Below are 27650 nucleotides of genomic sequence, written 5' to 3'. Positions count from 1 at the left end.
ACGTGACCAATATGCGTCATCTTAGGATATGCATTAGATCTCATCAATCTTAACAAACATATGCAAACTTTTTGAAGATATATGCAACGGTGTTCGAATGGCGCTTAGCGAAAAATCTGGCGGAATAATAATAATAATAAATATAGCTGCATAGCAGCAATGACCGGTTTTCAAGACCATGGCACATGGCCAAGTCACATGCAATGCATGGCCATGTATGACTGTTTGCAATAGACCTGAAAATTAACGTTGGTTTCATGTTTGTATACGTGATAGTGTCCGAGATATTATAGCTATGCATATTTAATGAGTTCCATGACCATATATAGTCATCGGGTATGTTTGTCAATTCTCTTGTCCAATGCCTTCAATGTAGCATTGGTTCCATGTTCCTACCTGCAACAGTGCCTAAGATATTAGAGACATGCACATTTAATGAATTCTTTGACCATATATGGTCATCTCATATGTTGGTCAATTCTCTTGCCCAATGTCTTCAGTATAGGTTTGGGTACATGTCTCTATCTTTAAAAGTGCTCGAGATATTATGGGTATGCATATTTAATGAGTTCTATGACCATATATGGTCATCTCATATGTTGGTCAATTCTCTTGCCCAATGTCTTCAGTATAGGTTTGGGTACATGTCTCTATCTTTAAAAGTGCTCGAGATAATATGGGTATGCATATTTAAGGAGTTCTATGACCATATATAGTAATCGAATATGTTGGTCAATTCTCTTGTCTAATGTCTTCAATATAGCATTGGCTCCATGTTTGTACTTGCAATAATGCCTGAGATATTAGAGACACGCATATTTAATGAGTTCTATGACCATATATGGTCATCAACTATGTTGATCAATCCTCTTGTCCAATGTCTTCAATATATCATTGGTTCCATGTTTGTGTTTGCAATAGTGCCTGAGATATTAGAGACATGCATATTTAATGAGTTCTATGACCATATATGGTCATCGAATGTGTTGGTCAATTCTCTTGCCCAATGTCTTCAATATAGGTTTGTGTACATGTTTATATCTTTAAAAGTGATCGAGATATTATTGATATGCATATTTAATGAGTTCTATGACTATATATGGTCATCGAATATGTTGGTCAATTCTTTTGTCCAATGTCTTCAATATAGCATTGGTTCCATGTTTGTACTTGCAATAGTGCCTGAGATATTAGAGACATGCATATTTAATGAGTTGCATGACCATATATGGTCGTCCAATATTTTGGTCAATTCTCTTGTCCAATGTCTTCAATATAGCGTTAGTTCCATGTTTGTATGTGCAATAGTTCTCAATATATGTCAATTCAATGTATATCGTATATGGGCCCTCCCCCCTTTCCCATAATGCAACATTGCTAACTATTTTATATAAAATGTGAAAAATATTCATAAATCAACTGCTCCAAAACTACTGGTCGCACTTGCATGATTCTTTGATTAATCTGTAGTATGTATGATGTTCTTCAAAATTATGGCGTGGAATTTTGATACGATCAAAATTATGCAAATGAGATGCAAAACAATATTTTAGAAAATTCTAGAAAAAAAAGTCACATGACCGTTCAACTTTTTTTTCATGAAATACGTAGCTCTAGGGCCAATGCTTCTTTTAAGCGAAAGTTTGAGACTCCTAGACCCTCAGAAAGGTGTTTAAATGAGCATGCCATTTTTTGCCTTAAATTCAAAATGGCCGCCGTACCACGTGACCAATATGCGTCATCTTAGGATATGCACTAGATCTCATCAGACTTTACAAACATGTGAAAACATTTTCAAGATATGTGCAACGGTGTTCGAATGGCGCTTAGCGAAAAATCTGGCGGAATAATAATAATAATAAATATAGCTGCATAGCAGCAATCACCGGTTTTCAAGACCATGGCACATGGCCAAGTCACATGCAATGCATGGCCATGTATGACTGTTTGCAATAGCCCTGAAAATTAACGTTGGTCCCATGTTTGTATATGTTTGTGTCCGAGGTATTATAGCCATGCATATTTAATGAGTTCCATGACCATATATAGTCATCGGGTATGTTTGTCAATTCTCTTGTCCAATGTCTTCATTATAGCATTGGTTCAATGTTCCTACTTGTAACAGTGCCTAAGATATTAGAGACTTGCATATTTAATGAGTTCTATGACCATATATGGTCATTTAAAATGTTGGTCAATTCTTTTGTCCAATGCCTTCAGTATAGGTTTGGGTACAAGTCTCTATCTTTAAAAGTGCTCGAGATATTATGGATATGCATATTTAATGAGTTATATGACCATATATGGTCATCGAATGTGTTGGTCAATCCTTTTGTCCAATGTCTTCAATATAACATTGGTTCCATGTTTTTGTTTGCAATAGTGCCTGAGATATTAGAGACATGCATATTTAATGAGTTCTATGACCTTATATGGTCATCGAATGTGTTGGTCAATTCTTTTGTCCAATGTCTTCAATATAACATTGGTTCCATGTTTTTGTTTGCAATAGTGCCTGAGATATTAGAGACATGCATATTTAATGAGTTCTATGACTATATATGGTCATCGAATATGTTGGTCAATTCTTTTGTCCAATGTCTTCAATATAGCATTGGTTCCATGTTTGTACTTGCAATAGTGCCTGAGATATTAGAGACATGCATATTTAATGAGTTGCATGACCATATATGGTCGTCCAATATTTTGGTCAATTCTCTTGTCCAATGTCTTCAATATAGCGTTAGTTCCATGTTTGTATGTGCAATAGTTCTCAATATATGTCAATTCAATGTATATCGTATATGGGCCCTCCCCCCTTTCCCATAATGCAACATTGCTAACTATTTTATATAAAATGTGAAAAATATTCATAAATCAACTGCTCCAAAACTACTGGTCGCACTTTCACGATTCTTTGATTAATCTGTAGTATGTATGATGTTCTTCAAAATTATGGCGTGGAATTTTGATACGATCAAAATTATGCAAATGAGATGCAAAACAATATTTTAGAAAATTCTAGAAAAAAAAGTCACATGACCGTTCAACTTTTTTTTCATGAAATACGTAGCTCTAGGGCCAATGCTTCTTTTAAGCGAAAGTTTGAGACTCCTAGACCCTCAGAAAGGTGTTTAAATGAGCATGCCATTTTTCGCCTTAAATTCAAAATGGCCGCCGTACCACGTGACCAATATGCATCATCTTAGGATATGCACTAGATCTCATCATACTTAACAAACATGTGAAAATTTTTTCCAGATATGTGCAATGGTGTTCGAATGGCGCTTAGCGAAAAAATCTGGCGGAATAATAATAATAATAAAATATAGCTGCATAGCAGCAATCACCGGTTTTCAAGACCATGGCACATGGCCAAGTCACATGCAATGCATGGCCATGTATGACTGTTTGCAATAGCCCTGAAAATTAACGTTGGTTCCATGTTTGTATATGTGATAGTGTCCGAGATATTATAGCCATGCATATTTAATGAGTTCCATGACCATATATAGTCATCGGGTATGTTTGTCAATTCTCTTGTCCAATGTCTTCAATATAGCATTGGTTCCATGTTCCTACTTGTAACAGTGCCTAAGATATTAGAGACTTGCATATTTAATGAGTTCTATGACCATATATGGTCATTTAAAATGTTGGTCAATTCTTTTGTCCAATGCCTTCAGTATAGGTTTGGGTACATGTCTCTATCTTTAAAAGTGCTCGAGATATTATGGATATGCATATTTAATGAGTTATATGACCATATATGGTCATCGAATGTGTTGGTCAATCCTTTTGTCCAATGTCTTCAATATAACATTGGTTCCATGTTTGTGTTTGCAATAGTGCCTGAGATATTAGAGACATGCATATTTAATGTGTTCTATGACCATATATGGTCATCGAATGTGTTAGTCAATTCTTTTGTCCAATGTCTTCAATATAGCGTTGGTTCCATGTTTGTACTTGCAATAATGCCTGAGATATTAGAGACACGCATATTTAATGAGTTCTATGACCATATATGGTCATACACTATGTTGATCAATTCTTTTGTCCAATGTCTTCAATATAGCTTTGGTTCCATGTTTGTACTTGCAATAATTCCTGAGATATTAGAGACATGCATATTTAATGAGTTGCATGACCATATATGGTCATCCAATATTTTGGTCAATTCTCTTGTCCAATGTCTTCAATATAGCGTTAGTTCCATGTTTGTATATGCAATAGTTCTCAATATATGTCAATTCAATGTTTATCGTATATTGGCCCTCCCCCCTTTCCCATAATGCAACATTGTTGACTATTTTATATAAAATGTGAAAAATATTCATAAATCAACTGCTCCAAAACTACTGGTCGTACTTCCATGATTCTTTGATTGACCTGTAGTATGTATGATGTTCTTCAAAATTATGGCGTGGAATTTTGATACGATCAAAATTATGCAAATGAGATGCAAAACAATATTTCAGAAAATTCTAGAAAAAAAAGTCACATGACCGTTCAACTTTTTTTTCATGAAATACGTAGCTCTAGGGTCAATGCTTCTTTTAAGCGAAATTTTGAGACTCCTAGACCCTCAGAAAGGTGTTTAAATGAGCATGCCATTTTTCGCCTTAAATTCAAAATGGCCGACGTACCACGTGACCAATATGCGTCATCTTAGGATATGCACTAGATCTCATCAGACTTTACAAACATGTGCAAACATTTTCAAGATATGTGCAACGGTGTTCGAATGGCGCTTAGCGAAAAATCTGGCGGAATAATAATAATAATAATAATAATAACAAGAGAATTGACCAAAATATTGGATGACCATATATGGACATAAAACTCATTAAATATGCATGTCTCTAATATCTCATGCACTATTGCAAGTACAAACATGGAACCATGGCTATATTGAAGACATTGGACGAGAGAATTGACCAACATATTCGATGACCATATATGGTCATAGAACTCATTGAATATGCATGTCTCTAATATCTCATGCACTTTTAAAGATAGAAACATGTACCCAAACCTATTGTGAAGGCATTGGACAAGAGAATTGACCAACACATTCGATGACCATATATGGTCATAGAACTCATTAAATATACATGTCTCTAATATCTCAGGCACTATTGCAAGTACAAACATGCAACCAGTGCTATATTGAAGACATTGGACGAGACAATTGACCAACACATTCGATGACCATATATGGTCATACAACTCATTAAATATGCATGTCTTTAATATCTCGGGCACTATTGCAAGTACAAACATGGTACCAACCCTATATTGAAGACATTGGACAAAAGAATTGACAAGCACAGTCAATGACCATATATGGTCATAGAACTCATTAAAAATGCATATCCATAATATCTCGAGCACTTTTAAAGATAGAGACATGTACCCAAACTTATATTGAAGGCATTGGACAAAAGAATTGAGCAACATATTAAATGACCATATATGGTCATAGAACTCATTAAATATGAATGTCGCCAATATCTTAGGCACTGTTGCAAGTAGGAACATGGAACCAATGCTATATTGAAGACATTGGACAAGAGAATTGACAAACATACCCGATGACTATATATGGTCATGGAACTCATTAAATATGCATGGCTATATTATCTCGAACACTATCACATATACAAACATGGGCCCAACGTTAATTTTGAGGGCTATTGCAAACTGTCATACATGGCCATGCATTGCATGTGACTTGGCCATGTGCCATGGTCTTGAAAACCGGTGATTGCTGCTATGCAGCTATATTTAGGCTTTCAAGTCCCTTCAGGCTTGAAAGCCTATTGTTTTTGTTATGTTTATTATTATTATTATTATTATTCTTCCGCCAACTTCAAACGACTTCTTCTCTGAAACGGCTGCACCATTTTGCCTGAAAATTTGTATATACCTTCTACATGTCATGCCATTAAAAGTGACTGAAGCAGATTTTCGATTAGTCACGTGGTTCGGCCGCCATGTTGGAACTCATTAAATATGCATGTCTCTTGTAACTCAAAAACTATTGCATGTACGAACATGGAACTAACGGTATATTAAAGGCAACGGACAAGAGAATTGGCCAAAATATTCATTGACCATATATGGTCATAGAACTCATTAAATATGCATGTCTCTTATATCTCAAGCACTATTGCATGTACAAACGTGAAACTAACGGTATATTAAAGGCAACGGACAAGAGAATTGGCCAAAATATTCGTTGTCCATATATGGTCATAGAACTCATTAAATATGCATGTCTCTTATATCTCAAGCACTATTGCATGTACAAACGTGAAACTAACGGTATATTAAAGGCAATGGACAAGAGAATTGGCCAAAATATTCGTTGACCATATATGGTCATAGAACTCATTAAATATGCATGTCTCTTATATCTCAAGCACTATTGCATGTACAAACGTGAAACTTACGCTATATTGAAGGTAATGGTCAAGAGAATGAGGCACCATATTCGTTGACCATATAAGGTCATATACCTCATTAAATATGCATATCTATAATATCTCAGGCTCTATTGCACATACAGGCATGGAACCATTGCTATATTGAAGGCTTTGGACAAGAGAAATTGTCAACATGTTCAATGACTATATATGGTCATATAACTCATTAAATATGCATGTCTCCAATATCTCATGTACCATTGCATGTACAAACATGGAACTAACGGTATACTGAAGGCTTTGGACAAGAGAAATTGTCAACATATTCGTTGACCATATATGGTTATAGAACACATTAAATATGCATGTCTCCAATATTTCAAGCACCATTGCAAGTGTAAACATGGTACCAATGCTATATTGAAGGCACTGGGAAAGAAAATTGGCCAACATATCCGTTGACCATATATGGTCATAGAACTCATTTAATATGCATGTCTCTAATATCTCAAGCGCTATTCCATGTACAAACATGGAACAAACACTATATTGAAGGCAATAGAAAAGAGAATTGGCCAACATATCCGTTGACTATATATGGTCATAGAGCTCATTAAATATGCATATAATATCTCGAGCACTATTGAAGTTAGAGACATGGAAATAGCGCTACAATGAAGGCATTGGGCCAGAACTTCGTGTAACCTACACGTATATACATTGCACAAATCAAATCTTCATTCTTTTTTTCCCCAAATTTAATGGTGTTATGGCTCCTTTTTCTTGTTATTATTATTATTATTCTTCCGCCAACTTCAAACGACTTCTTCTCTGAAACGGCTGGACCATTTTGCCTGAAAATTTGTATATACATTCTACATGTCATGCCATTAAAAGTGACTGAAACAGATTTTCGATTAGTCACGTGGTTCGGCCGCCATCTTGGAACTCATTAAATATGCATGTCTCTTGTATCTCAAAAACTATTGCATGTACAAACATGGAACTAACGGTATATTGAAGGCAACGCACAAGAGAATAAATTGGCTAAAATATTCGTTGACCATATATGGTCATAGAACTCATTAAATTTGCATATCTATAATATCTCAGGCACTATTGCACATACAGACATGGAACCAATGCTATATTGAAGGCTTTGGACAAGAGAAATTGTCAACATCTTCAATGACCATATATGGTCATATAACTCATTAAATATGCATGTCTCCAATATTATATCTCAAGCACTATTGCATGTACAAACATGGAACTAACGGTATACCGAAGGCAATGGGCAAGAAAATTGACCAACATATTCGTTGACCATATATGGTCATAGAACTCATTAAATATGCATGTCTCCAATATCTCAAGCATCATTGCAAGTATAAACATGTTACCAATGCTATATTGAAGGCACTGGGAAAGAAAATTGGCCAAAATATTTGTTGACCATATATGGTTATAGAACTCATTAAATATGCATGTCTCTTATATCTCAAGCACTATTGCATGTACAAACGTGAAACTAACGCTATATTGAAGGTAATGGTCAAGAGAATGAGCCAACATATTTGTTGACCATATAAGGTCATATACCTCATTAAATATGCATATCTATAATATCTCAGGCACTATTGCACATACAGACATGGAACCATTGCTATATTGAAGGCTTTGGACAAAAGAAATTGTCAACATCTTCAATGACCATATATGGTCATATAACTCATTAAATATGCATGTCTCCAATATCTCAAGCACTATTGCATGTATAAACATGGGACCAATGCTATATTGAAGGCAATACCAAAGAGAATTGGCCAACATATCCGCTGACCATATATGGTCATATAACTCATTAAATATGCATGTCTCCAATATCTCAAGCACTATTGCATGTACAAACATGGAACTAACAGTATACCGAAGGCAATGGACAAAAAAATTGACCAAAATATTCGTTGACCATATATGGTCACAGAACTCATTAAATATGCATGTCTCCAGTGTCTCAAGCACCATTGCAAGTATAAACATGGTACCAATGATATATTGAAGGCAATGGACAAGAAAATTGGCCAACATATCCGTTGACAATATATGGTCATAGAACTCATTAAATATGCATATATATAATATCGCGAGCACTATTGAAGTTAGAGACATAGAAATAGCGCTATAATGAAGGCATTGGGCCAGAACGTCATGTAACCTACACATATATACATTGCACAAATCAAATCTTCAAACTTTTTTTTCAAATTTAATAGTGTTATGGTCCTTTTTCTTGAAAGCCGTTAATAGCTGCTCTGCAGCTATATTTTATTATTATTATTATTCCGCCAGATTTTTTCGCTAAGCGCCATTCGAACACCGTTGCACATATCTGGAAAATTTTTTCACATGTTTGTTAAGTATGATGAGATCTAGTGCATATCCTAAAATGATGCATATTGGTCACGTGGTACGGCGGCCATTTTGAATTTAAGGCGAAAAATGGCATGCTCATTTAAACACCTTTCTGAGGGTCTAGGAGTCTCAAACTTTCGCTTAAAAGAAGCATTGGCCCTAGAGCTACGTATTTCATGAAAAAAAAGTTGAACGGTCATGTGACTTTTTTTTCTAGAATTTTCTAAAATATTGTTTTGCATCTCATTTGCATAATTTTGATCGTATCAAAATTCCACGCCATAATTTTGAAGAACATCATACATACTACAGATTAATCAAAGAATCATGAAAGTGCGACCAGTAGTTTTGGAGCAGTTGATTTAGGAATATTTTTCACATTTTATATAAAATAGTTAGCAATGTTGCATTATGGGAAAGGGGGGAGGGCCCATACACGATACACATTGAATTGACATATATTGAGAACTATTGCACATACAAGAATGGAACTAACGCTATGTTGAAGACATTGAACAAGAGAATTTACCAAAATATTGGATGACCATATATGGTTATGCAACTCATTAAATATGCATGTCTCTAATATCTCAGGCACTATTGCAAGTACAAACATGGAACTAACGTTGTATTGAAGACATTGAACAAGAAAATTTACCAAAACATTGGATGACCATATATGGTCATATAACTCATTAAATATACATATCTTTCATATCTCAGGCACTATTGCAAGTACAAACATGGAACCAATGCTATATTGAAGACATTGAACAAAAGAATTGATCAACATAGTTGATGACCATATATGGTCATAGAACTCATTAAATATGCATGTCTCTAATATCTCAGGCATTATTGCAAGTACAAACATGGAACCAACGCTATATTGAAGACAAAGGACGAGAGAATTGACCAAAATATTTGATAACCATATATGGTCATAGAACTCATTAAATATGCATGTCTCTAATATCTCATGCACTATTGCAAGTACAAACATGGAACAACAGCTATATTGTAGATATTGGACGAGAGAATTGACCAACATATTCGATGACCATATAAGGTCATAGAACTCATTAAATATGCATATCCATAATATCTCGATCACTTTTAAAGATATAAACATGTACCCAAACCTATATTGAAGGCATTGGACAAAAAAATTGACCAGCATATAAAATGACCATATATGGTCATAGAACTCATTAAATATGCAAGTCCCTAATATCTCATGCACTATTGCAAGTACAAACATAGTACCAACACTATATTGTAGATATTGAACAAGAGAATTGACCAACACAATCAATGACCATATATGGTCATAGAAATCATTAAATACACTTGTCCCTAAAATCTCGGACACTATTGCAAGTATAGACATGCAACCAACACTATATTGAAGACACTGGACAAGAGAATTGAGCAACATAGTAGATGACCATATATGGTATTAAATATGCATGTCTCTGATATCTTTTGCACTGTTGCAAGTAGGAACATGGAACCAGTGCTACATTGAAGACATTGAACAAGAGAATTGACAAACATACCTGATGACTATATATGGTCATGGAACTCATTAAATATGCATGGCTATAATCTCTCGAACACTATCACATATACAAACATGGAACCAACGTTAATTTTGAGGGCTATTGCAAACAGTTATACATAGCCATGCATTGCATGTGACTTGGCCATGTGCCATGGTCTTGAAAACCGCTCATTGCTGCTATGCAGCTATATTTATTATTATTAGGTTTTCAAGACACATGTCTTGGAAACCTTTTGTAATTGTTATGTTTTTTATTATTATTATTATTAGGTTTTCAAGACACATGTCTTGGAAACCTTTTGTAATTGTTATGTTTTTTATTAGGTTTTCAAGACACATGTCTTGGAAACCTTTTGTAATTGTTATGTTTTTTATTATTATTATTCCGCCAGATTTTTCGCTAAGCGCCATTCGAACACCGTTGCACATATCTTGAAAATGTTTGCACATGTTTGTAAAGTCTGATGAGATCTAGTGCATATCCTAAGATGACGCATATTGGTCACGTGGTACGGCGGCCATTTTGAATTTAAGGCGAAAAATGGCATGCTCATTTAAACACCTTTCTGAGGGTCTAGGAGTCTCAAACTTTCGCTTAAAAGAAGCATTGGCCCTAGAGCTACGTATTTCATGAAAAAAAAGTTGAACGGTCATGTGACTTTTTTTTCTAGAATTTTCTGAAATATTGTTTTGCATCTCATTTGCATAATTTTGATCGTATCAAAATTCCACGCCATAATTTTGAAGAACATCATACATACTACAGATTATTCAAAGAATCATGCTAGTGCGACCAGTAGTTTTGGAGCAGTTGATTTATGAATATTTTTCACATTTTATATAAAATAGTCAGCAATGTTGCATTGTGGGAAAGGGGGGAGGGCCCATATACGATACACATTGAATTGACATATATTGAGAACTAATGCACATACAAACATGGAACTAACGCTATATTGAAGACATTGGACGAGAGAATTGACCAAAATATTGGATGACCATATATGGTCATGCAACTCATTAAATATGCATGTCTCTAATATCTCAGGCACTATTGCAAGTACAAACATGGAACCAACACTGTATTGAAGACATTGGACAAGAAAATTGACCAAAACATTGGATGACCATATATGGTCATAGAACTCATTAAATATACATGTCTTTAATATCTCAGGCACTATTGCATGTACAAACATGGAACCAATGCTATATTGAAGACATTGAACAAAAGAATTGATCAACATAGTTGATGACCATATATGGTCATATAACTTATTAAATATGCGTGTCTCTAATATCTCAGTCATTATTGCAAGTACAAACATCGAACCAACGCTATATTGAAGACATAGGACGAGAGATTTGACCAACATATTCGATGACCATATATGGTCATAGAACTAATTAAATATGCATATCCATATATCTCGAGCACTTTTAAAGATAGAGACATGTACCCAAACCTATATTGAAGGTATTGGACAAGAGAATTGACCAACACATTCGATGACCATATAAGGTCATAGTACTCATTAAATATGCATGTCTCTAATATCTCAGACACTATTGCAAGCACAAACATTAAACCAATGTTATATTGAAGACATTGGACAAAATAATTGACCAACACAGTCGATGACCTTATATGGTCATACAACTCATTAAATATGCATGTCTCTAATATCTCGAGCACTATTGCAAACACAAACATGGAACCAATGCTATATTGAAGACATTGAACAAAAGGATTGACCAACAAATTCGATTACCATATATGGTCATAGAACTCATTAAATATGCATATCCATAATATTTCGAGCACTTTTAAAGATAGAGACATGTACCCAAACCTATACTGAAGGCATTGGACAAAAGAATTGACCAACATTTTAAATGACCATATATGGTCATAGAACTCATTAAATGTGCAAGTCTCTAATATCTTAGGCACTGTTGCAAGTAGTAACATTGAACCAATGCTATATTGAAGACATTGGACAAGAGAATTGACAAACATACCCGATGACTATATATGGTCATGCAACTCATTAAATATGCATGGCAATAATATCTCGGACACTATCACATATACAAACATGAAACCAACGTTAATTTTCAGGGCTATTGCAAACAGTCACTCATGGCCATGCATTGCATGTGACTTGGCCATGTGCCATGGTCTTGAAAACCGGCGATTGCTGCTATGCAGCTATATTTATTAGGTTTTCAAGACACATGTCTTGGAAACCTATTGTAATCGTTATGTTTTTTATTATTCCGCCAGATTTTTTCGCTAAGCGCCATTTCGACACCGTTGCACATATCTGGAAAAATTTTTCATATGTTTGTAAAGGTTGATGAGATCTAGTGCATATCCTAAGATGACGCATGTTGGTCACGTGGTACGGCGGCCATTTTGAATTTAAGACGAAATATGGCATGCTCATTTAAACACCTTTCTGAGGGTCTAGGAGTCTCAAACTTTCGCTTAAAAGAAGCATTGGCCCTAGAGCTACGTATTTCATGAAAAAAAAGTTGAACGGTCATGTGACTTTTTTTTCTAGAATTTTCTGAAATATTGTTTTGCATCTCATTTGCATAATTTTGATCGTATCAAAATTCCACGCCATAATTTTGAAGAACATCATACATACTACCGATTAATCAAAGAATCATGAAAGTGCGACCAACAGTTTTGGAGGAGTTGATTTATGAATATTTTTCACATTTTATATAAAATAGTCAGCAATGTTGCATTATGGGAAAGGGGGGAGGGCCCATATACGATACACATTGAATTGACATATATTGAGAACTATTGCACATACAAGAATGGAACTAACGCTATATTGAAGACATTGGACAAGAGAATTTACCAAAATATTGGATGACCATATATGGTCATGCAACTCATTAAATATGCATGTCTCTAATATCTCAGGCACTATTGCAAGTACAAACATGGAACTAACGTTGTATTGAAGACATTGGACAAGAAAATGTACCAAAACATTGGATGACCATATATGGTCATATAACTCATTAAATATACATGTCTTTCATATCTCAGGCACTATTGCAAGTACAAACATGGAACCAATGCTATATTGAAGACAATGAACAAAAGAATTGATCAACATAGTTGATGACCATATATGGTCATAGAACTCATTAAATATGCATGTCTCTAATATCTCATGCACTATTGCAAGTACAAACATGGAACAAAAGCTATATTGTAGATATTGAACAAGAGAATTGACCAACACAATCGATGACTATATATGGTCATAGAACTCATTAAATATGCATGTTTTTAATATCTCAGGCACTATTGCAAGTACAAACATGCAACCAATGCTATATTGAAGACATTGGATGAGAGAATTGACCAACATATTCGATGACCATATAAGGTAATAGAACTCATTAAATATGCATATCCATAATATCTCGATCACTTTTAAAGATATAAACATGTACCCAAACCTATATTGAAGGCATTGGACAAAAAAATTGACCAACATATAAAATGACCATATATGGTCATAGAACTCATTAAATATGCAAGTCCCTAATATTGCATGCACTATTGCAAGTACAAACATAGTACCAACACTATATTGTAGATATTGAACAAGAGAATTGACCAACACAATCAATGACCATATATGGTCATAGAAATCATTAAATATGCTTGTCCCTAAAATCTCGGACACTATTGCAAGTATAGACATGCAACCAACACTATATTGAAGACATTGGACAAGAGAATTGAGCAACATAGTAGATGACCATATATGGTATTAAATATGCATGTCTCTGATATCTTAGGCACTGTTGCAAGTAGGAACATGGAACCAGTGCTACATTGAAGACATTGAACAAGAGAATTGACAAACATACCTGATGACTATATATGGTCATGGAACTCATTAAATATGCATGGCTATAATATCTCGGACACTATCACATATACAAACATGGAACCAACGTTAATTTTCAGGGCTATTGCAAACAGTTATACATGGCCATGCATTGCATGTGACTTGGCAATGTGCCATGGTCTTGAAAACCGGTCATTGCTGCTATGCAGCTATATTTATTATTATTATTATTATTATTCCGCCAGATTTTTCGCTAAGCGCCATTCGAACACCGTTGCACATATCTGGAAAATGTTTTCACATGTTTGTAAAGTTTGATGAGATCTAGTGCATATCCCAAGATGACGCATATTGGTCACGTGGTACGGCGGCCATTTTGAATTTTAGGACAAAAAATGGCACGCTCATTTAAACACCTTTCTGAGGGTCTAGGAGTCTCAAACTTTCGCTTAAAAGAAGCATTGGCCCTAGAGCTACGTATTTCATGAAAAAAAAGTTGAACGGTCATGTGACTTTTTTTTTTAGAATTTTCTGAAATATTGTTTTGCATCTCATTTGCATAATTTTGATCGTATCAAAATTCCACGCCATAGTTTTGAAGAACATCATACATACTACAGATTAATCAAAGAATCGTGAAAGTGCGAACAGTAGTTTTGGAGCAGTTGATTTATGAATATTTTTCACATTTTATATAAAATAGTCAGCAATGTTGCATTATGGGAAAGGGGGGAGGGCCCATATACAATACACATTGAATTGACATATATTGAGAACTATTGCAAGTACAAACATGGAACCAACGCTGTATAGAAGACATTGGACAAGAAAATTGACCAAAACATTGGATGACCATATATGGTCATAGAACTCATTAAATATGCATATCCATAATATCTCGAGCACTTTTAAAGATAGAGACATGTACCGAAACCTTTATTGAAGGCATTGGACAAAAAAATTGACCAACATATAAAATGACCATATATGGTCATAGAACTCATTAAATATGCATGTCTCCCATATCTCAGGCACTATTGCAAGTACAAACATGGAACCAATGCTATACTGAAGACATTGGACAAAAGAATTGACCAACATATTCGATGACCATATAAGGTCATAGAACTCATTAAATATGCATATCCATAATATCTTGATCACTTTTAAAGATATAAACATGTACCCATACCTATATTGAAGACATTGGACAAGAGAATTGAACAACACATTCGATGACCATATATGGTCATAGAACTCATTAAATATGCATGTCTCTAATAACTGAGGCACTATTGCAAACACAAACATGGAACGAATGATATATTGAAGACATTGGACAAAAGGATTGACCAACACATTCGATGACCATATATGGTCATAGAACTCATTAAATATGCATATCCATAATATCTCGAGCACTTTTAAAGATAGAGACATGTACCCAAAGCTTTATTGAAGGTATTGGACAAAAAAATTGACCAACATATAAAATGACCATATATGGTCATAGAACTCATTAAACATGCATGTCTCCCATATCTCAGACACTATTGCAAGTACAAACATGGAACCAATGCTATACTGAAGACATTGGAAAAAAGAATTGACCAACATAGTTGATGACCACATATGGTCATAGAACTCATTAAATATGCATATCCATAATATCTTGAGCACTTTTAAAGATAGAGACATGTACTCAAACCTATACTGAAGGCATTGGACAAAAGAATTAACCAACAATTTAAATGACCATATATGGTCATAGAACTCATTAAATGTGCAAGTCTCTAATATCTTAGGCACTGTTGCAAGTAGGAACATTGAACCAATGCTATATTGAAGACATTGGACAAGAGAATTGACAAACATACCCGATGACTATGTATGGTCATGCAACTCATTAAATATGCATGGCTATAATATCTCGGACACTACCACATATACAAACATGGAACCAACGTTAATTTTCAGGACTATTGCAAACAGTCATACATGGCCATGCTTTGCATGTGACTTCGCCATGTGCCATGGTCTTGAAAACCGGTGATTGCTGCTATGCAGCTATATTTATTATTATTATTAGGGTTTCGAGCCCATTTGGTCGAAACCCTTTTGTAATTGTTCCGTTTATTATTAGGTTTTCAAGACACATGTCTTGGAAACCTATTGTAATCGTTATGTTTTTTATTATTATTATTCCGCCAGATTTTTCGCTAAGCGCCATTCGAACACCGTTGCACATATCTGGAAAATTTTTTCATATGTTTGTAAAGTTTGATGAGATCTAGTGCATATCCTAAAATGACGCATATTGGTCACGTGGTACGGCGGCCATTTTGAATTTTAGGCGAAAAATGGCATGCTCATTTAAACACCTTTCTGAGGGTCTAGGAGTTTCAAACTTTCGCTTAAAAGAAGCATTGACCCTAGAGCTACGTATTTCATGAAAAAAAAGTTGAACGGTCATGTGACTTTTTTTTCTAGAATTTTCTGAAATATTGTTTTACATCTCATTTGCATAATTTTGATCGTATCAAATTTCTACGCCATAATTTTGAAGAACATCATACATACTACAGATTAATCAAAGAATCATGCAAGTGCGACCAGTAGTTTTGGAGCAGTTGATTTATGAATATTTTTCACATTTTATATAAAATAGCCAGCAATGTTGCATTATGGGAAAGGGGGGAGGGCCCATTTACGATATACATTGAATTGACATATATAGAGAACTATTGCACATACAAACATGGAACTAACGCTATATTGAAGACATTGGACAAGAGAATTGACCAAAATATTGGATGACCATATATGGTCATGCAACTCATTAAATATGCATGTCTCTAATATCTCAGGCACTATTGCAAGTACAAACATGGAACCAATGCTATATTGAAGACATTGAACAAAAGAATTGACCAACACATTCCATGACCATATATGGTCATAATATGCGCCATAATCATATACGCCATAATTTTGAAGAACATCATACATACTACAGATTAATCAAAGAATCATGCAAGTGCGACCAGTAGGTTTGGAGCAGTTGATTTATGAATATTTTTCACATTTTATATTAAATAGTCAGCAATGTTGCATTATGGGAAAGGGGAGGGCCCATATATGATACACATTGAATTGACATATATTGAGAACTATTGCACATACAAACATGGAACTAACGCTATATTGAAGACATTGGCCGAGAGAATTGACTAACATATTCGATGACCATATATGGTCATAGAAGTCATTAAATATGCATATCCATAATATCTCGAGCACTTTTAAAGACAGAGACATGTCCCCAAATCTATATTGAAGGCATTGGACAAAAAAATTGACCAACACATTCGATGACCATATATGGTCATAGAACTCATTAAATATGCATGTCTCTTATATCTCAGGTACTATCGCAAACACAAACATGGAACCAATGCTATATTGAAGACATTGCACAAAAGGATTGACCAACATATTCGATGACCATATATGGTCATAGATCTCATTAAATATGCAAGTCTCTAATATCTTAGCCACTGCTGCAAGTAGGAACATTGAACCAATGCTATATTGAAGACATTGGACAAGAGAATTTGTTAAGTTTGATGAGATCTAGTGCATATTCTAAGATGACGCATATTGGTCACGTGGTACGGCGGCCATTTTGAATTTTAGGCAAAAAATGGCATGCTCATTTAAACACCTTTCTGAGGGTCTAGGAGTCTCAAACTTTCGCTTAAAAGAAGCATTGGCCCTAGAGCTACGTATTTCATGAAAAAAAAGTTGAACGGTCATGTGACTTTTTTTTTTAGAATTTTCTGAAATATTGTTTTGCATCTCATTTGCATAATTTTGATCGTATCAAAATTCCACGCCATAATTTTGAAGAACATCATACATACTACAGATTAATCAAAGAATCATGAAAGTGCGAACAGTAGTTTTGGAGCAGTTGATTTATGAATATTTTTCACATTTTATATAAAATAGCCAGCAATGTTGCATTATGGGAAAGGGGGGAGGGCCCATTTACGATATATATTGAATTGACATATATAGAGAACTATTGCACATACAAACATGGAACTAACGCTATATTGAAGACATTGGACAAGAGAATTGACCAATATATTGGATGACCATATATGGTCATGCAACTCATTAAATATGCATGTCTCTAATATCTCAGGCACTATTGCAAGTACAAACATGGAACCAATGCTATATTGAAGACATTGAACAAGAGAATTGATCAACATAGTGTATGACCATATATGGTCATAGAACTCATTAAATATGCGTGTCTCTAATATCTCAGGCACTATTGCAAGTACAAACATGGAACCAATGCTATATTGAAGACATTGAACAAAAGAATTGACCAACACATTCCATGACCATATATGGTCATAATATGCGCCATAATCATATACGCCATAATTTTGAAGAACATCATACATACTACAGATTAATCAAAGAATCATGCAAGTGCGACCAGTAGTTTTGGAGCAGTTGATTTATGAATATTTTTCACATTTTATATTAAATAGTCAGCAATGTTGCATTATGGGAAAGGGGAGGGCCCATATACGATACACATTGAATTGACATATATTGAGAACTATTGCACATACAAACATGGAACTAACGCTATATTGAAGACATTGGCCGAGAGAATTGACTAACATATTCGATGACCATATATGGTCATAGAAGTCATTAAATATGCATATCCATAATATCTCGAGCACTTTTATAGACAGAGACATGTCCCCAAATCTATATTGAAGGCATTGGACAAAAAAATTGACCAACACATTCGATGACCATATATGGTCATAGAACTCATTAAATATGCATGTCTCTTATATCTCAGGTACTATCGCAAACACAAACATGGAACCAATGCTATATTGAAGACATTGCACAAAAGGATTGACCAACATATTCGATGACCATATATGGTCATAGAACTCATTAAATATGCAAGTCTCTAATATCTTAGCCACTGTTGCAAGTAGGAACATTGAACCAATGCTATATTGAAGACATTGGACAAGAGAATTTGTTAAGTTTGATGAGATCTAGTGCATATTCTAAGATGACGCATATTGGTCACGTGGTACGGCGGCCATTTTGAATTTTAGGCAAAAAATGGCATGCTCATTTAAACACCTTTCTGAGGGTCTAGGAGTCTCAAACTTTCGCTTAAAAGAAGCATTGGCCCTAGAGCTACGTATTTCATGAAAAAAAAGTTGAACGGTCATGTGACTTTTTTTTTAAGAATTTTCTGAAATATTGTTTTGCATCTCATTTGCATAATTTTGATCGTATCAAAATTCCACGCCATAATTTTGAAGAACATCATACATACTACAGATTAATCAAAGAATCATGAAAGTGCGACCAGTAGTTTTGGAGCAGTTGATTTATGAATATTTTTCACATTTTATATAAAATAGTCAGCAATGTTGCATTATGGGAAAGGGGGGAGGGCCCATATACAATACACATTGAATTGACATATATTGAGAACTACTGTATATACAAACATGGAACTAACGCTATATTGAAGACATTGGACAAGAGAATTGACCAAAATATTGGATGACCATATATGGTCATGCAACTCATTAAATATGCATGTCTCTAATATCTCAGGCACTATTGCAAGTACAAACATGGAACCAATGCTATATTGAAGACATTGAGCAAAAGAATTGATCAACATATTTGATGACCATATATGGTCATATAACTCATTAAATATGCGTGTCTCTAATATCTCAGGCATTATTGCAAGTTCAAACATGGAATCAACGCTATATTGAAGACATAGAACGAGAGAATTGACCAACATATTCGATGACCATATATGGTCATTAAACTGATTAAATATGCATATCCATATATCTCGAACACTTTTAAAGATAGAAACATGTACCCAAACCTATATTGAAGACATTGGACAAGATAATTGACCAACACAGTCAATGACCATATATGGTCATACAACTCATTAAATATGCATGTCTCTAATATCTCAGGCACTACTGCAAGTACAAACATTGAACCAACGCTATATTGAAGACATTGGCCGAGAGAATTGACCAACATATTCGATGACCATATATGGTCATAGAACTCATTAAATATGCATGTCTTTAATATCTCAGGCACTATTGCAAGTACAAACATGGAACCAATGCTATATTGAAAACATTGAACAAAAGAATTGATCAGCATAGTGTATGACCATATATGGTCATAGAACTCATTAAATATGCGTGTCTCTAATATCTCAGGCATTATTGCAAGTACAAACATGGAACCAACGCTATATTGAAGACATTGGACAAAAGAATTGACCAACATATTCGATGACCATATATGGTCATAGAACTCATTAAATATGCATGTCTCTAATATCTCAGGCACTATTGCAAACACAAACATGGAACCAATGTTATATTGAAGACATTGGACAAAAGGATTGACCAACATTTTAAATGACCATATATGGTCATAGAACTCATTAAATATGCATATCCATAATATCTCGAGCACTTTTAAAGATAGAGACATGTACCCAAACCTATACTGAAGGCATTGGACAAAAGAATTGACCAACATTTTAAATGACTATATATGGTCATAGAACTCATTAAATATACATGCCTTTAATATCTTAGGCACTGTTGCAGGTAGGAACATGGAACCAATGCTATATTGAAGTCATTGGACAAGAGAATTGACAAACATACCTGATGACTATATATGGTCATATAACTCATTACATATGCATGGCAATAATATCTTGGACACTATCACATATACAAACATGGGACCAACGTTAATTTTGGGGGCTATTGCAAACAGTCATACCTGGCCATGCATTGCATGTGACTTGGCCATGTGCCATGGTCTTGAAAACCGGTCATTGCTGCTATGCAGCTATATTTATTATTAGGTTTTCAAGACACATGTCTTGGAAACCTATTGTAATCGTTATGTTTTTTATTATTCCGCCAGATTTTTTCGCTAAGCGCCATTTCGACACCGTTGCACATATCTGGAAAATTTTTTCATATGTTTGTAAAGGTTGATGAGATCTAGTGCATATCCTAAGATGACGCATGTTGGTCACGTGGTACGGCGGCCATTTTGAATTTAAGACGAAATATGGCATGCTCATTTAAACACCTTTCTGAGGGTCTAGGAGTCTCAAACTTTCGCTTAAAAGAAGCATTGGCCCTAGAGCTACGTATTTCATGAAAAAAAAGTTGAACGGTCATGTGACTTTTTTTTCTAGAATTTTCTGAAATATTGTTTTGCATCTCATTTGCATAATTTTGATCGTATCAAAATTCCACGCCATAATTTTGAAGAACATCATACATACTACCGATTAATCAAAGAATCATGAAAGTGCGACCAACAGTTTTGGAGGAGTTGATTTATGAATATTTTTCACATTTTATATAAAATAGTGAGCAATGATGCATTATGGGAAAGGGGGGAGGGCCCTTAATACGATACACATTGTATTGCCATATATTGAGAACTATTGCATATACAAACATGGAACCAACGCTTTATTGAAGACATTGGACAAGAGAATTGACCAAAATATTGGATGACCATATATGGACATAAAACTCATTAAATATGCATGTCTCTAATATCTCATGCACTATTGCAAGTACAAACATGGAACCATGGCTATATTGAAGACATTGGACGAGAGAATTGACCAACATATTCGATGACCATATATGGTCATAGAACTCATTGAATATGCATGTCTCTAATATCTCATGCACTTTTAAAGATAGAAACATGTACCCAAACCTATTGTGAAGGCATTGGACAAGAGAATTGACCAACACATTCGATGACCATATATGGTCATAGAACTCATTAAATATACATGTCTCTAATATCTCAGGCACTATTGCAAGTACAAACATGCAACCAGTGCTATATTGAAGACATTGGACGAGACAATTGAGCAACATATTCGATGACCATATATGGTCATATAACTCATTAAATATGCATGTCTCTAATATCTCGTGCACTATTGCAAGTACAAACATGGAACCAATGCTATATTGAAGACATTGGACAAAAGAATTGACCAACATAGTTGATGACCATATATGGTCATCGAACTCATTAAATATGCATGTCTCTAATATCTCTAGCACTTAAAAAGATAGACATGTACCCAAACCTATATTGAAAGCATTGGACAAGAGAATTGACCAGCATATTCAATGACCATATATGGTCATCGAACTCATTAAATATGCATGTCTCTAATATCTATAGCACTTAAAAAGATAGACATGTACCCAAACCTATATTGAAAGCATTGGACAAGAGAATTGACCAACATATTCAATGACCATATATGGTCATATAACTCATTAAATATGCATGTCTCTAATATCTCATGCACTATTGCAACTACAAACATGGAACCAATGCTATATTGAAGACATTGGTCAAAAGAATTGACCAACACAGTTGATGACCATATATGGTCATATAACTCATTAAATATGCATATCCATAATATCTCTAGCACTTTAAAAGATAGAGACATGTACCCAAACCTACATTGAAAAACATTGGACAAGAGAATTGACGAACACATTCGATGACCATATATGGTCATAGAACTCATTAAATATGCATGTCTATAATATCTCAGGCACTATTGCAAACACAAACATGGAACCAATGTTATATTGAAGACATTGGACAAGAGGATTGACCAACACATTCGATGACCATATATGGTCATAGAACTCATTAAATATGCATGTCTCTAATATCTTATGCACTATTGCAAGTACAAACGTGGTACCAACGCTATATTGAATACATTGGACAACAGAATTGACCAACATAGTTGATGACCATATATGGTCATAGAACTCATTAAATATGCATGTCTCTAATATCTTATGCATTATTGCAAGTACAAACATGGAACCAATGCTATATTGAAGACATTGGACAAAAGAATTGACCAACACATTCGATGACCATATATGGTCATAGAACTCATTAAATATGCATGTCTCTAATATTTCAGGCACCATTGGAAACACACACATGGAACCAATGTTATATTGAAGACATTGGACAAGAGGATTGACCAACACATTCCATGACCATATATGGTCATATAACTCATTAAATATGCATATCCATAATATCTCGAGCACTTTTAAAGATAGAGACATGTACCCAAACCTATAGTGAAGGCATTGGACAAAAGAATTGACCAACATTTTAAATGACCATATATGGTCATAGAACTCATTAAATATGCAAGTCTCTAATATCTTAGGCACTGTTACAAGTAGGAACATTGAACCAATGCTATATTGAAGACATTAGACAAGAGAATTGACAAACATACCCGATGACTATATATGGTCATAGAACTCATTAAATATGCATGGCTATAATATCTCGAACACTATCACATATACAAACATGGAACCAACGTTAATTTTCAGGGCTATTGCAAACAGTCATACACGGCCATGCTATGCATGTGACTTGGCCATGTGCCATGGTCTTGAAAACCGGTGATTGCTGCTATGCAGCTATATTTATTATTATTATTATTATTATTCTTCCGCCTAAATTTTTGGTCACGCTTTATGTCAACACCGTTGGACCGATCAGTTTCATACTTGCCACAATGGTAAAGCTGTATGAGATCTGGTGCATATCCTAAGTTCAGACACATAGGTCACATGACCAGGCCGCCATCTTGGATTAAAGGCGAAATTTTCAATGCCGAATTGCGCACCTTTCTGAGGGTCTGAGTGCTCCAATTTTTTTATGATAGTAGCAGTGCGACAAGGGCTACAAATTTCATCAAAAAAAACTTTAGCGGTCACGTGACTTTTTTTTTTAGAATTTTTTTAAATTTTGTTTTGCATCTCATTTGCATAATTTTCGACAAATCAACTAACCCTGAATAACTTTGAAAGATCATATGACATAGTATTTAATTCCAAAATATGGAAGTCCAGGCGAAAAGCCGTTTTTTATAAGAAGATTTTAGAATGTTTTTTCATATTTTTTTGTTCTTTTATATGGTCACGTGACCTCATTTTATAGACATAATTGCAATATCTCAAGCACTGTTACAGATAGGAACATGCAACCAGTGCAATATTGAAGTGATGGTACATGAAATTCTACTAACAAACAAGATGACCATATATGGTCATGTGATCTCATTAAATATGCATAAATGTAATATATCAAGCACTGTTACAGATAGGGACATGCAACCTGTGCAATATCGAAGCTATAAGACACGAGATGTGACTAACTAATGTGATGACCATATATGGTCATGTGACTTCATCAAATATGCATAAATGTGATAACTCAAGCACAGTTACAGACGGGAACATGCAACCAGTGCAATATTGAAGGGATGGTACATGAAATTTTACTAACAAACAAGATGACCATATATGGTCATGTGACCTCATTGAATATGCATAAATGTAATATATCAAGCACTGCAAGAGTTAGGGACATGCAACTTGTGCAATATCGAAGGTATGGGTCAAGAGATGTGACTAACTAATGTGATGACCATATATGGTCATGTGACTTCATTAAATATGCATAATTGAATTATCTCAAGCACTGTTACAGACATGAACATGCAACCTGTGCAAAATCGAAGCTGTGGGACATGAGATGTGAGTAACTAATGTGATGACCGTATATGGTCATGTGACGTCATTAAATATGCATAATTGTAATATCTCAAGCAGAATCACAGATAGAGACATGTAACCTATGTAATATCGAAGCTATGAAACAAGAGATGTGGCTAACTATTGTGATGACCATATATGGTCATGTAATTTCATCAAATATGCATAAATGTAATAACTCAAGCACTGTTACAGATAGGAACATGCAACCAGTGCAATATTGAAGCTATTGCACAACAGAAGTGACTAACACATCCAATGAAAATATATGGTCATGTGACCTCATCAAATATGCATAAATGTTATATCTCAAGCACTGTTACAGATAGGAACATGCAACCAGTGCAATATTGAAGCAATTGCACAACAGAAGTCACTAACATATCCGATGACCACATATGGTCATGTGACCTCATCAAATATGCATAAATGTTACATCTCAAGCACTGTTACAGATAGGAAAATGCAACCAATGCAATATTGAATTTATTGCACAACAGAGCTGACAAAAACATCCGATGACCATATATGGTCATGGGACATCATTAAATATGCAAGATTGTAATACCTTAAGCACTGTTACAGACAGGAACATGCAACATGTTTAGTATGAAGGCCATGCAATTTCCTTTAATATATTATTGTCAATGATGCTGATTTTGGAACGCTGCTAATAAGTCAGTGGGCTCGAAACCCGACATTGCTGCAACGCAGCTATATTTATTATTATTATTATTATTATTCTTCCGCCTAAATTTGTGGTCACGCTTTATGTCAACACCGCTGGACCGATCAGTTTCATGCTTGCCACAATGGTAAAGCTGTATGAGATCTGGTGCATATCCTAAGTTCAGACACATAGGTCACATGACCAGGCCGCCATCTTGGATTAAAGGCGAAATTTTCAATGCCGAATTGCGCACCTTTCTGAGGGTCTGAGTGCTCCAATTTTTTTATGATAGTAGCAGTGCGACAAGGGCTACAAATTTCATCAAAAAAACCTTTAGCGGTCACGTGACTTTTTTTTTTAGAATTTTTTTAAATTTTGTTTTGCATCTCATTTGCATAATTTTCGACAAATCAACTAACCCTGAATAACTTTGAAAGATCATATGACATAGTATTTAATTCCAAAATATCGAGTCCAGGCGATAAGCCGTTTTTTATAAGAAGATTTTAGAATGTTTTTTCATATTTTTTTGTTCTTTTATATGGTCACGTGACCTCATTTTATAGACATAATTGCAATATCTCAAGCACTGTTACAGATAGGGACATGCAACTAGTGCAATATTGAAGTGATGGTACAAGAAATTTTACTTACAAACAAGATGACCATATATGGTCATGTGACCTCATCAAATATGCGTAAATGTAATAAGTCAAGCACTGTTACAGACGGGAACATGCAACCTGTGCAATATTGAAGCTATGAGACAAGAGAGATGACTAACACATCTGATGACCATATATGGTCATGTGACCTCATCAAATATGCATAAATGTAAGAACTCAAGCCCTGTTACAGATAGGAACATGTAACCAGTGCAATATTGAAATTATTGCACAACAGAGGTAACTAACATATCCGATGACCGTATATGGTCATGTGACCTCATCAAATATACATAAATGTAATAACTCAAGCACTGTTACAGACAGGAACATGCAACTAGTGCAATATTGAAGGTCTTGCACAAGAGAGATGACTAACACATCTGATGACCATACACGGTCATGTGACATCATTAAATATTCATAAATGTAATAACTTAAGCACTGTTACAGATGGGAACATGCAACCTGTGCAATATCGAATCTATGGAACAAGAGATGTGACTAACTAATGTAATGACCATATATGGTCATGTGACATCATTAAATATGCAAGATTGTAATACCTTAAGCACTGTTACAGACAGGAACATGTAACATGTTTAGTATGAAGGCCATGCAATTTCCTTTAATATATTATGGTCAATGATGCTGATTTTGGAACGCTGCTAATAAGGCAGTGGGCTCGAAACCCGACATTGCTGCAACGCAGCTATATTTATTAGGGTTTCGAGCCCATTTGGTCGAAACCCTATTGTAATTGTTCCGTTTATTATTATTATTAGGGTTTCGAGCCCATTTGGTCGAAACCCTATTGTAATTGTTCCGTTTATTATTATTATTATGATTCCGCCTAAATTTTTGGTCACGCTTTATGTCAACGCTGTTGGACCGATCAGCTCAATACTTGCCACAATGGTAAAGCTGGATGAGATCTGGTGCATATCCTAAGTTCAGACACATAGGTCACATGACCAGGCCGCCATCTTGGATTAAAGACGAAATTTTCAATGCCGATTTGCACACCTTTCTGAGGGTCTGAGTGCTCCAAATTTTTTAGGGCAGTAGCAGTGGGAGAAGTGCTACAAATTTCATCAAAAAAAACTTTAGCGGTCACGTGACTAATTTTTTTCTAGAATTTTTTTAATTTTCTTTTGCATCTCATTTGCATAATTTTCGACTAATCAACTAACCCTGAATAACTTTGAAAGATCATATGACATAGTAT

The sequence above is a fragment of the Saccoglossus kowalevskii genome, chromosome 5, assembly GCF_978046115.1.
Source record: "Saccoglossus kowalevskii chromosome 5, keSacKowa6.1, whole genome shotgun sequence".
NCBI classification, from domain to species: Eukaryota; Metazoa; Hemichordata; class Enteropneusta; family Harrimaniidae; genus Saccoglossus; species Saccoglossus kowalevskii.
Note: the sequence above shows the minus strand (reverse complement) of the source record.